We start from the raw sequence: 16,547 nt of genomic DNA, 5'->3' as shown, positions 1-16,547 counted from the left end.
TCCTCTTCCATCTCACAAAGCTCTAAATCAGCCTGAGGAAAGGCTAAACGCTGAAATTAGAGGAAAGTGTAAAGTCAAGTATAATCTTCTAGCCTTAGAAGACGGGTTGGAGTTCTGATTTATCGGAGGCTGCACCATCACGAGGAAGACGAGGCAGGGCGCGCTATTCCGCCTGCAAATTGCAGCTCATCAGCGGCCCCCTCTCAGGAGGGGCCACTGTCTTAGTTAAGTTAGCCATGAAGATCAGAGCATCCTGGAAAAATATGAACATGGAACTCTGTACTGGTCGTGGTAAGTTTTTAAATGAAACAGTGGTTTATTTCCATGTCTCAACTGTCTAGAGGTTAGAATTCATCTAGCACTATGTAGACACCTTTAAAATGGATATCCCTAGACAGTTCAACGTGTTTTCCCATTATTCCATTCGAAATGAGGCCTGTGAGACTGCCCCAGGCTGGACCCTGGCTCTGTAATTCGCTGGCTCCGTGAGGTTAGTCATCTAACCTTCCTGAACCTCACTGTCCTCACTGTAAAGTGGAAATAACACTGGTCCTTACTCAGAGGATTGATGCAGTAAATAAAACACAGGAAAGCAGGCCTGCTGCCCAGCTCATGGGCAGCAATAACCAATAAATGTCCGTGTTTATTATTAGCAGGCCCTTGTCATAAGGAGCCCAATAAATTTAGGGTTTCTATTGCTGAAATCTGGTACAGAGTCTGATATACCGCTGGTGCCTATTTCATCTGCACTGAAATCATCCCATTCCTCGTGTAGGAAACAAATCTTGTACAGGTAAAAGTGGGAAACAGCTGAAAATAGTACGGTTGTCCGTAAACTAAGGGTACATTCAATTATCACTTACAAACACACACAAAACGGTTTTTAATATGCACTGTCTGTACTGGCACATTTTGGTACCTCCTGGGCCAAAACATAACTACATACTGTCGTCTATACAGCAAGGAGCACAGCCCAGACAAGTAGGTAGAGTTGACCTAGGTTTGACTGAGATTCTCTGCACAGATACTCTCAGCACATACCCAGCAAGAGTCCCTTCCTGCACGTGAAGCCCCCCACCTTTTACGTGGTGTATATACACAATGGAATACTACTCAGCCACAAAAAAGAATGAAATAATGCCATTTGCAGCAATATGGATGGACCTAGAGATGCTCATACTAAGTGAAGTAAGTCAGAGAAAGACAAATATCAAATGATATCACTCACAGGCAGAATCTAAAATATGGTACAAAAATACTTATAAAACAGAAACAGACTCACAGACATAGAAAACGAACTTATGGTCACCAAAGGGGAAAGGGGGTGGGGCTGGGATAAATTGGGAGTTTGGGATTAGCAGATACTAACTACTATACATGAAACAGATAAACAACAAGGTCCTACTGTAGAGCACAGGAAACTCTATTCAATAACCTGTAACAAACCACAATGAAAAAGAATCTGAAAAAGAACATGTGTGTGTGTATGTATATATATAAACGAAATCACTTTGCTGTACACCAGAAACCAACACAACATTGTAAATCAACTACAATTAAGAAAAATACATTTGTTTAAAAAAAAAAGAGGCCTTTTTCTTTCAGCCACAATCTGTTTCTGCCTTCATTTGTTGCAGCAATTTATGCCTCTATTCGAAATCAGAGCTCTGGGCTCAGAGATGTAAGCTGTGGCAGACAGCAGCTTTCCAGTGAGGCATGCTCCTTCCTGGCCAGCAATGACACTGGGCTTGCTTTTTTTCCAAAGAGTTTCACATCACACATATGAGATGTTGGCAGCAAATTGTCAGACAACATTTCCTGCTGTTAATCTGCTAAGGATTCAGGTCACTAAGCCAATGTGGGCAAGATGAATGCAAAACAGGAAGCCTTAGGAAGAGGAATCTTTGAAAGATCACGTAACAATCGTGGGACCTAATTCAGAACGACGTGGAACTTTGAGGATTTTTTTTTCCCCCTGGGAGAAGAAATACTTAATCTCCTTTCCAAGACAATTCACCAAAAAAAAAAAAAAAAAAAAAAAAAAAATCAAACAAAAATCCAAATCGTGATTTATAATTCACTTGGTCAAAGAAAGAGCCGCAGGCAATGCAAATACTGACCATGAAAACACAAGTTTTAATAATACAAATTTAACGAGCATGAATTTGGAGACTAACCACTTTCCAATCCTGCAAGGCGCTGACCATCAAAACAATATAAGAATAACAGTGCTTTGAACAAATAGGTCCTAACTGACCTGTGTGTCTGGTCCATCAACTGTTTTAGGCTGTTAACAGGACAGGCTGTGAACTGGCAGGGAGAGGAAGGATTTCAGGGTTATTACACAATCTACTCACATAATTAAAAAGTGTAATTATATTATTTCACCAAATATAGGTTTTAAATTAAAATAATTGTATCATCTATGAAAGACCTACTGAAATAATAAAATATCGCTAAAAGGTAAAAAAAACCAGGGTAGGTCATCACACTTGAAATGATACTTAGCTCAGTTCTGCCTTCATTTAAAGCATTTCATATTTTGGATTAGTATTTAAAATCTAGCACATTGAGGGGAGAACGTTTTCCAATCATCAAATACTCTGATTCTACATGCATGTTCTCCAGCTTTGTCTGACACTCCAGGAGCCCGTGTGGACCACCCTGGGTACTGCGGGGTCTGCGAGTCCAAGGTCAGTGTCATCTTCCCGGCCCTCTTTACCAGGAGCATCCTGGGCTAAGGCTTCTGAGGTCGCCATCCTGAAAAGCCAGCGCTAATCCTCTTTGGCCGGCGGTTCTCACTCCTGGGCGTGGGGGTGGGAGGAGGCTGCTCAGCCCTGCTTAGAAGGGAGGCTTGGATCTCATTCTAGAACCAGAGCAGACAGCCTGGCGCTTGGGTCAGTGCGTGTTAGAAGCTGGAGCAGCACGAGGTCACCACATGGCAGCCATCCTCAGGGCTCATGTGACCTCCAGAGAATGTCAGTCTCTGCTGACACTGGAATCTAAGACGGGGATTTCTTTGAGTTTTGTGGTTAACTCTTTTTTTTTTTAAGGCATGAATTGCTTTAGCAAATGGTAGTAAATAATAATCACTGAAAAACTGAACTGACAAGGCAAACTGAACCAAAAAGACAAATTGCTTTGGAAGTAAGTACAGCCTTTTTCCCTAACAAACAACTAGAATGTTCTTTTATTGACAGGAAAAATTAAAGCCATTCTATGCAAGCAAAAGGTAAAATATTACACATTCATTCAGATCATTCTACTTTTTTCTGGTGCTCACAAGGAAGCCTCCATCCTTCCTGGACCTTATCTGTGTTCAGGGTTGAAATGGGTGCTTCGGGGCTGAGGGGCTTTTGAGTGTTCTCTGGCACAAAGGTGATGCTGCGTCCCCTTCTCTGAACATCGAGGCTATAAGCCAGCCCCGCCTGCTCTCTCAGGCTTAACCAGGACTGCGGGGTGGCAGGACGCCTGTGGTGCGGGGGTGCTTGGGAGGCTGTGGAGCGGAATTCCAAGGAGGTCACCCCTGAGATTTTATCAAATGTATTTTAGCTTCTGTTTTCACCTTTAAGCATTTTTTTAATTGAAGTATGGCCAGTCTACAATGTTATGCCTATTTCTGATGTACAGCATAATAGTTCAGTCATCCATACACACACATATATTCCTTTTCATATTGTTTTTCATTATAGGTTACTACAAGACACGGAATGTAGTTCCCTGTGCTGTACAGAAGAAACTTGTTTATCTATTTTATACATAGTAGTTAGTATTGCAAATCTCAAACTCCCGATTTATCTCTTCCCACCCCCTTACCCGCTGGTAACCATAAGCTTGTTTTCTTTGTCTGTGAGTCTCTGTTTTGTAAGTAAGTTCATTTGTGTCCTTTTTTTAAGATTCCACATATGAGTGATATCACAGGGCATTTTTCTTTCTCTTTCTGGCTTACTTCACTTAGAAAGACGATCTCCAGGTCCATTTATGTTGTATCAAATGGCATTATTTTATTCTTTTTTATGGGTGAGTAGTATTCCACTGTATAAATATACCACAGCTTCTTTATCCAGTCACCTGTTGATGGACGTTTAGGTTGCTTCCATGTCTTGGCTGTTGTGTATGGTGCTGCTATCAACACAGGGGTGCATGAACATTTAAAAAATCTTTGTGAGAATAAATCCACATGGGAAGACTAGAATTTGGCAATGAGATTCCGTAGTGAGAACACAGCCGGCCAGAGAGAGAGTGTGGTCAGGCCCCGGGGCGGCAGTGATGCCCGACCTGCTTCTCGGGGGGCTCCCCTTCATCAAACCGTCCTTCAGCCCCTCTCGCCCGCAGGCCTCCTCCCGCCAAACAAAGTCTGCACAAGCCGCCTCCCTGCCCTTCAGATCCCTGCTCAAGAGCCCTCGCCTGGGACTCCATCCCGGCCTCCAGGACCCGGTCCCAGAGAACGTGCTTCTACAGCTCCCACATGGGACTTGCCAGGGTGGTGAGTTTACATTCCTTTGTGTGATGATCTGAGTAATGTTAATGCCAGCTCCTCAGGTAAGCAGTTTCCATTCTGCACTGGGCTCCCAGCATGGACCACTGTGCCCCGCAGACAGCAGAATTATTATTTTTTTAAACAGGAAAAAAAAATCAAGCTAAAGAAATGCATCTGAGGTTGATTTCCTTTCTCAGCACTCTTGAAAACCTGCTCTGATCTTTAAAATTTGTTCAGGGCCTGTTTATTTATGCTTTTCTACCATGTGGGTATAATCTGCTCCGGCTGGATCTAGAGTGTTGGATTTTTTTCCCCTCTTTTTTGCAAAAAGACAATACTTTCTCCCCACAGGTGGAAGACTTATTTGTTTTAAAAATTCCACCTCAAATGTTGCAGGTTAACTTCCTGGTAAATTTCTCAAGTTCTCCCAAAAGGTCCTGAGCTGTGGCTTCACTCAGTGACTTTCGTTTGATACAGGCTCCACCCCTCACACTGAAATAGAAAAGCATAAGGTGGATGGTGGTTTTTAAGGACAATCTATGACTAAACAGCACGAAATGAGCCCAGTCCCCCAGGGGTCAGGAGGCCTGTGTCTGATGAGTGTGGAGAGCAGCAGTGTGCACAGGACAGGGACACCCCCTGGATTCTCTCTCTTTTTTTAAATTTTATTTAAACATTTTTATTTTATTTTATTTTATTTTATTTTATTTTATTTTATTTTATTTTATTTTATTTTATAATCAGTATTTGTGGGGGTAATTAGTTTTTTATTTAATTTACTTATTTTAATGGAGGTACTGGGGATTGAACCCAGGACCTCATGCATGTTAAGCACACACTCTACCACTGAGATATACCCTTCCCCTCCTCCTGGATTCTATTTTAAAAATGCTTTTTAAAATTCCTGCATAAGTAGGAAGATAACTCTCTCTCCCCCACCAAACTACAGGAGGATAGAAAGACTGGAGAGCTAACTATTCAGTGTGCAATTTGTCTTGCTACCTAAAAAATTTTTCTAAAACTGACGTCGGTATTTTTGTAGCAGTCACAAAATGTAATGGGCTTACAGTCAACAATCCTAGAAAGGAAATGAACTCCCTCATTCACACATCCAGGCATACATTCTGCTTTAGAGTTGTCCCGAAGAGTGAGGGAAATTACACGGCTCAAGCTTTTATGTTTTTCTGAGCTGAAATCATTGAAGTCATGTTCTGTCAAGTGCAGCACTGGGGTCTTGGGCATCCTTGGTCTCTGCGCTGGCCTGCGGAGGACATGGCGGGCTGGTGCACAGGCGGTAAAGGAATTTACCAGAGACAAAGAAAAGTTTAAGAGCCAAAGGGAAAGTTTCTTGCCTGTTGCTACAGGCAACAGCGGGCCACACAGACGAGAGGTGCCTGTGTGTGCGCTGGGATGAACGAGCAGGGTCGGGTCTTCAATTGACGAAGGAGCTGTGAACACAAAGGGATGGGGGGCAGACTTCTGACTGGCTCTAACTGAGGTCAGGGGCTTTGGTAAATGTCAAGATACTGGGATTACAACTCCGATTAGATGGAGACAGAGGGTTGAGACAGACGCGTTGGGCTGGAGTTTTTCACTGAGTGTTTAGACATCACCCAGGGCAGTTAACTTTGCTAGGAAACACACATGTCACGAAAGGATGAACTTTACTTTCTGAGGAGGAGCAGGTGGATGCCTTAGGGATGGAAGTTTGGGGGTCGCAGGGCCTCGGCAGGCACCAGTTGGCATCGTAAGGCCTAGAACCAAACGTCTAGGTGGGTCTTAACCTCACCCTCAGGCACCTCCTCGGCCATGTCCCTGGAGCAGGTGGGTGATGATCTCTCTGTGAACGTGCTTGTCAAGCCCTCATCTCTTCTGAGAAGATGTCAACAGCCTCCCTAGTCCTGCTGTTAAAAAACACAGTTCCTCCTCCACTCAACTGGCAACATAAAAGGTGCACATCTCACCCCGACGAGGGGCTGAGCAGTGTCACCTCCACCCGGCAGACCAGCACCTGGTGCTGCTTAAAGGTTCGACCAAGGGGAAACCCACCGTGGAGACCTTCCTGGCAGCTCCTTGCGCCCCGCCCACCCCTCCCTGGGATGAAGCGGGTGGAGGAGAGCGCCTCACACACCTGGAACGGGCTTCCCCTGCACAGCTGGGGCGTTTCTGTCAGGAGGACGCTGCGAAACAAGGCTTCCTCCGCAGGGCCCCCGAGCGCACTCCGGGCGCGGGTCTGATGGACTAATCTTCCCGGCTTCCAACTCTCACTGCCTCTTGGTCCTGCTTTCTAATTTCTTCTCACGCTGTTACGTGTATGAGTGTAAAACACCTGAAATCCTTGTTGGCACATGGCAGGATAGGAACAACAGAGGCCCCAAGTCATAGTGTATTTTTGAAACAAAGGACCTTCATGATTCTGGTGGGTTTTTCTCTGCTATGATGACAAATCCTTGACCTTGTACTATGAAGGAAACTCTGTGCATCATTCCGTCATGATATTCTGCACCGTATATTGTTTTTCTTTTTTTAGTGGTCTAAACTACTAGTTGTTTAGTGGTCTAAACTAGCTGTTTTGTTGAGAATGAGCTAGACTTCTTTGTTGACGGCATCCTATTTAACATTGCATCATTACTGATGAGAAAGTGCTGATACTTCGTGTATCTGACAGTAGAGAGAAGATATTTGAAACTTGTAAGCTTTCTTGAAAGGTTTAGCAAGCATATATAATTTCATGCCTACAAGAGAACACTTCAGATCTAATAAGTAGGCCAATAAATTAAAGTAAAACACTGGGGACTGAATACACAATTGGATTTGCACGTGGTAAATGAAGACAGTGACGGGTCTACAACTTTGAGCTTGTTTAGCATCTTAATATCAGGGTTATTTCTCATTGATAGCAATCAGATTGATTGAGGGTCGATTTCTGAAAGATTGGCGGACAAATATTGTGTAAGAGTTTAGTTTTGATACTTCAATTTTTAGCAAACATGAGATAATATGGAAGACTTTACAGATTTTCCCCATTCAAATATGTACCTTTGGAACAAGTCAGGAAATTAGATTCAATCGCCCATTTAGGGCTTCTTTAAAATAAAACAAAACAAAAGTGAAATGGAGCCTTGAAAACTCAATTTGAATAATCTATTCTGTTTAAGTCAGACAGAGAAAGACAAATAACATATGATATCGCTTACATGTGGAATCTTAAGAAAATGATACTAATGAACTTATTTACAAAACAGAAGCAGACTCACAGACATAGAAAACAAACTTATGTTTACCAAAAAGGAAGGGGTGGGGAGGGATAAGTCAGGAGTTTGGAGTTAGCAGACAGACACTACTATATATAAAACAGATAAACAACAAGGTCCCACTGTACAGCACAGGGAACTATACTCAGTATCTTATAATAACTTATAATGGAAAAGAATCTGAAAAAGAATAGATAGATAGATAGATATATGGATCACTGAATCACTATGCTGTTCACTAGAAACTAACAACAGTGTAAATCAACCATACTTCAATAATAAAAAAACATAAAAGAAAATCTAGAGAAAGACAGGGAACTCTAAGTTTCATTACAGAAACGTTAGTCCAGAATGGTTTAGAATGGTCTCAGATGATGTCTGGACAGTATATATTTTTAAAGGAATAGCTGGAGCATTTTGCTTGGGGTAATCATTTAAAACCACCCCATGTGCTTTACCAGTTCAGTCTGAACGGCATTTCCCTAAAGAACATGCTGGCTCTTTAGTGACTTTATTTGCTGTCGCCACGGCATTCCATAAGAAAAAAAGCGTCTCTTTATTCCCTGCAGTTTCGCAAACACCGTAATGAGAACCGGGTCCCTGTGCGGGCCGCCCATCTGCCGGCATCACTCAGCCCTGCAGGCAGCAGCGCGAAAACGAGGAGCGTTCCTACGTGCAAAGACGACTTCCCGAGAGGATTTTCTTTCACCCTCATTAGAAAATGACTCCAAGTGGACATACCAGTTAAACACAGCTGTCTGTCACACTGAACAAACGCATTCCGGCACGGCGAAGGTGTCTCATCTGTTGGCAAGAAGAAACTCCCACTGATCAAAGCATCTCATGAGTTAATATCTAATCCAGCCGTTTTAATTTGCCGTTTGTAGAGACATCCTGGACCCGGGTTGCAGGAAACAGTCACTAGGCAACACTAACAAACTAGATCAGTCTCGGCAGGAGAAGCAAAAGGAAGACCTCGATTCCAATTATCTACAAACAAAACATCCACAACGGCCGTCTGATGAGGGAAGTCACACAAGTCATAGGATGTTAACGTTACTGATGGAAACGTTATGTGTTCCAACACGAGGATCCCACGACTTGGAACCTCCGACCTCTTCTAGAAGAAACACATAAAAAGCTTCAAGTGCATTCACTGGTCCGTACAATCCACACAACTAAAGAGGAAAAGAAGCCCCTGCTTTTCTGCTGCAAAGAGAGGCAACCAAACCCAGGGCTCAGCACTGAGACGTCCTTCTGCCCTGGACCAGGAGGGACGGAGGATGGGGGAGGCGGGTGGCATTTCCTTAATGAACAGCAGGGCACAACCATAGCCCCAGACTGCCAAAGTGCTGGACGCTCTGCATGGGGGTGGGCTTTTTTCTGGTTTAAGATAAAAAAATTTTAAGAGAACTTTTTGAATACCACCACTCCTTCGCAGTCGTGGGACTGTAAAAATCACGATTACCCAGTCTGCTAAGGTAAGACCACTCCTGAGAGTCTCCTCAAACTGTTCCAAGAAACGGGGGTCAGTCATTCCTTATAAGAAATATAATGTTGGGGTTCCTATCGCTTTGTGTAGCTGAAATTTTAATGTACAAAAACCAAATTAAAGAAATAAGAGGAGAATTGGCAAGGGGCTGGAGCGAGGCTCAAGAACCCGTCACCACGAATGACAACACCACATTACTTCTCGGTGGACGGCACCTGGTACTGCTCCCGCCGTGCCTCGACGGCCCCTAGGAAGTACTGGGAATGCTTCTCTGTGTACATTCTCTCCTCGACCTGTCTGAAGGAGACCCACTCAATCATAACCCTGCAATCACTCCTGCAATGTCCCTGCGGGGTCAGGCAGGCACACCCAGTTCATAAGCGGAAGGTCTGGCCAGAAGGGGCAGGCGTTGGGTGTATGGAAGCGCCAGAGCGGGTGGGGGGAGACTGCACAAAGCCCTCCCCGATCCCGACTTTAAATGTCAGGGGTCCCCAGGGTTCTGCTGCCAGTGCTCTCCTCCCACTGACTCGCTATCTGCACAACCTCATTCCCTCTGATGTTTGAATGAGCATAAAAGGTAACAGCTCTCACGAAGTCTACCAGCCTGACTTCTCCTCCAAAGGCTGAACGATAATATATCCAACTGCAATGGTAGACTGCTACTTTCATATTCCAGGCACTTTAAATTCAATAGGTTTAAGTTAAATTCACCATCTTCCCCCACAAGCCTGTCTTCGGTATTCCATGCCTGTCATGCAGTCACTCAGTCCAGAAATCTGGACGTCAGTATCAGTTACTGCCTCTTACCACCACCCATACCCCTCCCCACACATCCAGTTAATCACCTGCTCATTTTCAGGATAGTTCTTGACAATCCATTCTCTTCCTTCCGTCCCACTGCCACCGCCTTGGCTCTGGCCCTTGGCAATTCTTGCCTGTTTGACTGAGATGCAGCCAACTAGCAGCCCTGTTTCAAGACCCTTCTTCTTCAATGGCTATTTAGAAGAAGTGCATTTAAAAATGCAAATGGCCAAAGAGCTGCCCTAAGTAAAGCCCCGTCACCTACTGTGATGTCCCTCTGCCCTGGTGTGCACGCCCTGCAGTCCCGGAGACAGCAGACAGAGTGGCTGTTACTCTGTCTAATGACTGGGCCACATGCGCTGGCACAGTTGACCTTAAGACAGGGACGCTATCTGGGCAGGCCCAACCTAGTCACATAAGCTCGTAAAAGCAGAGTTTTCCCCAGCTGGGAGCAGAAGGAGGGGGCGAGGCCAGGAGACTTGAAGTTAGAGCGATTCAAGTAGAGTGTTTCTCTGTTGCTGAGACAGACGGGGCCTCAGGGACAGCAAACTCGGCAGCCCCGAGTAGTCCCCACGGCCCCATGTGACAGCCAGAACGACAGTGGGGACCTCAGTCCTACAACCAGGAGGAAATGAATGCTGCCAACGGCACCAAAAAGCATGAAGACAGGGCCTCCAAATGGACATGCATCAGTGACCAGCACGATTTCTGCTCTGTCAGACGCGGCGCAGCGGACTAGCCAGAAAATGGGAGATGATAAACGTGTGTCGTTTTGACTCTCTAAATTCATGGCAATTTGCTACAAAGCAATAGAAACCCAACTTATGCAAACAATACCCCACCCTGTTAGCAAGCCAGACCCGTCCCTCCCCGGCAGGTCGTTGGTCTTCCGTTCCAGCCTCCCCCGCCCCTGATGTTTCAAATTCTCCACGCTCGCTTTTCACGTCTCCTTATCTGCCCAAATTCTAAGGGAATTATGTAAATTTCCTAAGTGTAATCGGAATCACTCTGGAGATTTAAAAATAAATAAATAAAAATAAAATAAGCGAATGCCACTTGACTTAAATTCACCACAGGGAAAGTCCGCCAGCACAGTGCCTGGACACCTGCTTACCGCCTCTAACAGCGTGGCCCACTGCTGGGGAGTCTCTGCTTGAAAGGAGGTTTTCACAGCCAGCGGAGGATCTGGAGTCGTGATTTTTTACATCAGCCCTATTTCAAATCCTAGATCCTAAAAGAGAGAGGAATCCAGGAAACATGCCTCCGACAGCCACTCCCAATTTGTTCGGGCAAAAGAGACAGTTCTCTCCCACAGCGGAGGCTCTGTGCCAACACGGAACGGCAGCGCACTGAGAAGATCCCATTGCTTCCCTTTTTCCGAGTTGCTCCTACCGTGTCCCTAGTTATCTGACCCAAGCTCAGTGCATCACGGAACTCCTGATACAATGAGAGGCAGAGACCCATGTTCTGGACCTGCTACAGAAGGGCAAACAGAGGATGGCCTGTATTTTTAAAGATTCTTAAAATAAAATTGAAGCCTCTTCAAAAACCTTCAGTCACTGTGTGAGAAATCAGAAAATACAGGGAGTCGAGGCTAAGTGGAACTAGGAAGGGTGTTCCGTGTCAACTTCTGAAGGGAGTAGGCATGGAGGACAAGCAGGGTGACCCTGTCAACCCCTCCTGCCACAGCCCCGCCTGCACGCCTCGAGGAGCCCACCGCTGCAGCCCAGGACGGCTGGCTCCTCACCCGCGTGGCAGCGGGCGGCTCCCAGGGCGCCGGCACCGAAGCCAGGAACGGAGTGGGTGTGAGCACGTCTGGCACACGGTCAGGCTCTCACACACCGAGTGCTTTCCGACACAGCAGCACAGACCCCGAGCCGCATCTTCTGTCCGACCTCAGCAGGGTCAAGCCGGGCAGCGTGAGAAAAGCGAGTCTGCTGCTTCCAAGGCAGGTTTATCAGTCCCAGCAAGCTCCTAGGTGAGTGGCTGTGAAATCTTCAACACGAGTGCAGTTGCTTCCTGCTCATATCGATTAAGAGCATTTCCCAAACCGCCGGATTCGTGATTAGCTGATACAAAAACACTGATAATATTCTTTCCAGGTTAAGAAAAACCCAACCACCTAGAAGTGGGGAGTCAAGATGAAATTCACTTTCACAGATTTAAGGAATACTTTCCAGTGTCTAATATATTGTTAGGTGATGAGAGCAAATCTGTAAATAGTGTGGTTTTTTTTGGTTGTTGTTGTTAAGACTTTATATTTTTAGAGCAATTTTAGTTCACAGCAAAAAGGAGGGGAAGGTACAGAGGTTTCCCACATCCCCCTCACACACACATACCGGCATAGCCTCCTGCCGTCAGCATCCGTGCACCACGTAAGTGGTGGGTTTATTACCATTAATGAGCTTACACGGACACATCAGAACACACCCCAAGTTCCTAGTTGACATCACAGCCCACTCTTGGTGCTGTAACTTCCGTGGGTTTGGACAAGTGTATACAGACATCATTATGGAAATATACAGAGTATTCTCACCGCCTGCAACACCCTCAATTCATCCCCCCTTCTCCTACCCAAGCCCTGGTAACCAGTGAGCTCTCTCCCGTCTCCATAGTTTTGCCTTTTCCAGAACGCCACACAGTAACTGGACTCATCCAGTGCGCAGCCTTTCCAGATCGGCTTCTTTCACTTAGTAACATGCAGTTAAGGTTCTTCCATGTCTCTTCCATGCTCGATGGCTCACTTTTTTACACTGCTGAGTACTATTCCACTGTCTGGATTCTAACACAGTTTACTTATCCACTTACCTACTGAAGGATAAAAGCAAATCTCTAAAACATATGAAGCTGTGATTCCATTTTTACATAAAAACCCCCCATTCTCTATACAGAGTATTTTATACTTATATTCTTACAGACAGTGCCTAGAAGGATATGCCTTATGCCTTACAGCATGGAAGTTCCATAAGGTTGGGACCCTTTCCAATTTGCCAGCCAGTATAGACCAACAGGGCTCCCAGCTCCTGTAAACACTCTTTCTTCCACTCACAAGTGAACTCTAGTTTACAGAGGAGAAAACGGACACTTCAATAACTTACAAACAAAGGGCAAACCAAGATGCCAACCAGGCCGCTGCTACTGTCACATACTGCCCCCCGCAGTTTAATAGAATTGAAGCTCAAAGTTCAGTTCTTTATAGAGTCAACTGGGACTGTACAACAGCCCTCTAGTCCAATCTGATTCGTGAGACTTCGATGGACACCCAGCCGCTGGGACACCTACACAACATGAGTTTCATGAACACGGCTTAACAAGCCTGGGGGCGAGCAGCCCTTTCCACTGAAATACTACAAGCTTGCCCCACTCCTGGATGAAGGAATTCAGGGGGAACTCCGAGTTCAGCCCTCCCTCTATTCTGTCTTTAACGGACCCCAACATCTCGGGTACTGCTACAGAAAACCTGATGGGGCGTGTTCCTTAGCAGAAGTCGCCAGCCATTCAAGAAAGCTTAATTTTGGCAAAGCTGAATCCAATTTTTAAATTAATTTAGAATTTTTAAATGGTCCTCTGTTTACTGGAACGACTACAGACACCCTGAGCATGTCTGTCTGATGCAGAAACCTTGAGAGTAAATGTAAGGGAAATATAAAACCTTGGCAAGAATGGTTAACAATACCTTTTCCACATATCGACAGCCCCAAATGAAGCTTGCATTTAGAGCTAAATACACTATTAGCCTCGACATAAGTGCCCAAACGGGCCACGGTGATTTATCAACTTATTGCCAATAATATTAGCTACGGCTTATGTGCCACAAACAAAAAAGCTGAGAAGGAAGCTATTCTGTCTCACTACACAACGCTTTAGTGGAGCCACCCTCTGTATTTCATCATCAACTTTCCCACCTCCTGCTGAATTGTTTAACTGCCATCTGAAGAGCCACCAAGACTGGACTGAAATGCCACCACGATGGATTCTCCCATATTCCTTTGCTACAAAAATTAACACGACCACAGGAATACTAAAACCACAAAAGGTGTCATGAATGCGCTTTACTATCTCCTTTTAAGTGAACAACGTTTTTTCAAATGAAGAGCACCACATTCCCCTCTCTTCTCATGCCGATGGGACACTGGGCCGTAAGACGCCCACGGCAGCCAAATCCTGTAGCTAGCTGCTGCCTGACTATGCGCACTTCCTTTTGGGGCCAGATCAGCTGGTGTGTGGATGCCAGTAAGCCATGTGCCAGCTGGTTCTTTGTAAATATTTCACCGTGTCCCTATAATGGCGCCTTCAATACCATACTCTCCGCCAGGCTTCCTGAGCCTCCCTCTGTGTTTTGCTGGAACGTGTGCGGACACACACCACATGCACATTTTGGAGGACTCACAGCATTCACGCTCTCCTCCAACTCTTAAAGAGTCTGTGATTCTACCAGACTCTGGCCCTGCAAAGAAGTCACGGGTGCTGTTTGTAAGCCTTGGAATTTGGAGACAAGGTCAAAGACATCTGCCTCTGAAACTAAGGGAAACAACGACAAGGAAAGTGCTGTCAAATTCAGGAAGATCCACCAAGTGGGGATCTCCCCAGGTGGTGACCGACCTACGGAAAGACTTTCTCATCCTGTGGCGGATACCAGCAGCCTTCTTCCTAAACTTCCTGCGGGGCCAAGACTACATCTACGGAAAAGAAAGGCATCAATTTAAATGCTAACTAAGAGGAGACGAGCTATAATCTTGAAAATTACAACCTGCCTTGCATGGGGGAAATGCTGTACTTATGAAATGAACTGGCAATTGGTCAGGAAAATGGGGGGTGAGGGGTGGAATCACTGCCTGGTGAAAACTGTTTCTCTCCGGAAGGCTGGCTAGGGTCCCAGCGAGGCCGAGCTGCCTCTCCACCTTGAGCGGGATGGTGTGGAAACTACACAAATGTGCTTAAAGTCATTCTATATTAAGGCAAAGAGCTGAGTCGCGCCTGGAACTCTGTTCACTGCCCTACTCTGAAGAGCTTCTGCACTATTATCCCCCAGCTGTTTGCCTCTTCTCATTCACAATAAAATAGTGTTGGTTCCAAGTTTTACTCTTCACACAGTATTTTTTTTCAATTGAAGTGTAGTTGACTTACAACGTTGCTAGTTTCAGGCATACAGCAAAGTGATTCAGTTATATATATAGATATATCCTTTTTCAAATTCTTTTCCATTATAGGTTATTACAATATATTGAATAGAGTTCCCTGTGCTCTACAGTAGAAACTTGTTCTTTATCTATTTTATGTATAGTAGTGTGTATCTGTTAATCCCAAACTCCTAATTTATCCCCCCTCCTTTCCCCTTCGGTAACTATAAGTTTCTTTTCTGTGTCTATGAGTCTGTTTCTGTTTTGTAAATAAGTTCATCTGTACTATTTTTTAGATTCCCTATATAAGTGATATCACACAGTATTTTTCCTTCTCTTTCTGGCTTACTTCACTTAGAATGACAATCTCTAGGTCCATCCACGTTGTTGCAAATGGCATTGTTTCATTTTTTTATGGCCGAGTAGTATTCCATTGTATAAATGTACCACAGCTTCTTTATCCAGTCATCTGTTGATGGACATTTAAGTTGTTTCCACGTCTTGGCTGTTGTAAATAGTGCTGCTGTGAACATCGGGGTGCGTCTGTCTCACAGAATATCTTATTTCATGATAATACAGCCAAAACCAAAGCCTTGGTGATCACTTTGAGAAAATTAGGTTTAAGAAATCTCAAGAAGATGACACCCTTTCCATCAACTCAAGCTGTCCCTTGGATAAGGTCTGCTCATAACCTCAGAGCCCTTTTGTTCCCGGGAGACCTCATTCATCCACTTCAGGCCAGAGTCACGCTGCCCGATTTATTAAAAGGAGCGACCTTTGCGAGTGTCTACTTCCAGCCACCAGGTGAGGGGCAGGAAGGAGGGAGGAGAGGGAAGGAGATGGGAGAAGGAATACAGATGTGAAAGTGAGCACAGGAGACAGACTGGGGTGGCCTCACTTCCTTCTACCTCCTCCCAATCTACGTATGTAAGTAACTATGGAATTTAGAAAAATTGATCTATTTGATGTCAAAAGCTTACAGCATTTAAAACAGAGTAGATACTTAAGAACTGAACAAATATATTATTAAGTAATTTAAAAAGCACATCTTTTCCCTTCTTTTTCTCCTTTCCTCCTAGTATTTCACAAGTCCATGCTGGAGTAAATACTGTATTTTGATTTGATCTTTCTGCTGCTACATCAGGACTTTGGGTGTCCTGATGTCCCCAGCCAAGAGCGCTCTGGGGGAGAGGGCAGGAGGTCTGGGTTGCGGCTGCGTGTCCTCAGGCACACCATTAACTGCTCTGAGCCCATTTCTTCTTCAGCGAAATGAGGTAGGAGACAAAATGATTTCCAACGTCCCTTCCAGATCTTAGAATGCGTGGCTCTGTGAGGAAGACAATGCCCTGTCTGAGCCCGAAGTCTTTGTCTCATTTGGTTTTCAGTGTCTGGAAAAAAAC

General features: G+C 45.0%; 1 protein-coding gene across 18 annotated transcripts in view; it reads right to left on the bottom strand.

Moving 5' to 3' along the window:
* The window catches only part of EPB41L3 (erythrocyte membrane protein band 4.1 like 3), a 171,735-nt gene that overhangs the window by 51,547 nt on the left and 103,641 nt on the right, over window positions 1–16,547 (bottom strand). The window lies entirely within an intron of this gene.

Source organism: Camelus ferus, chromosome 24 (assembly GCF_009834535.1).
Source record: "Camelus ferus isolate YT-003-E chromosome 24, BCGSAC_Cfer_1.0, whole genome shotgun sequence".
NCBI classification, from domain to species: Eukaryota; Metazoa; Chordata; class Mammalia; order Artiodactyla; family Camelidae; genus Camelus; species Camelus ferus.
Note: the sequence above shows the minus strand (reverse complement) of the source record. Positions and strands in the feature narration are given on the sequence as shown.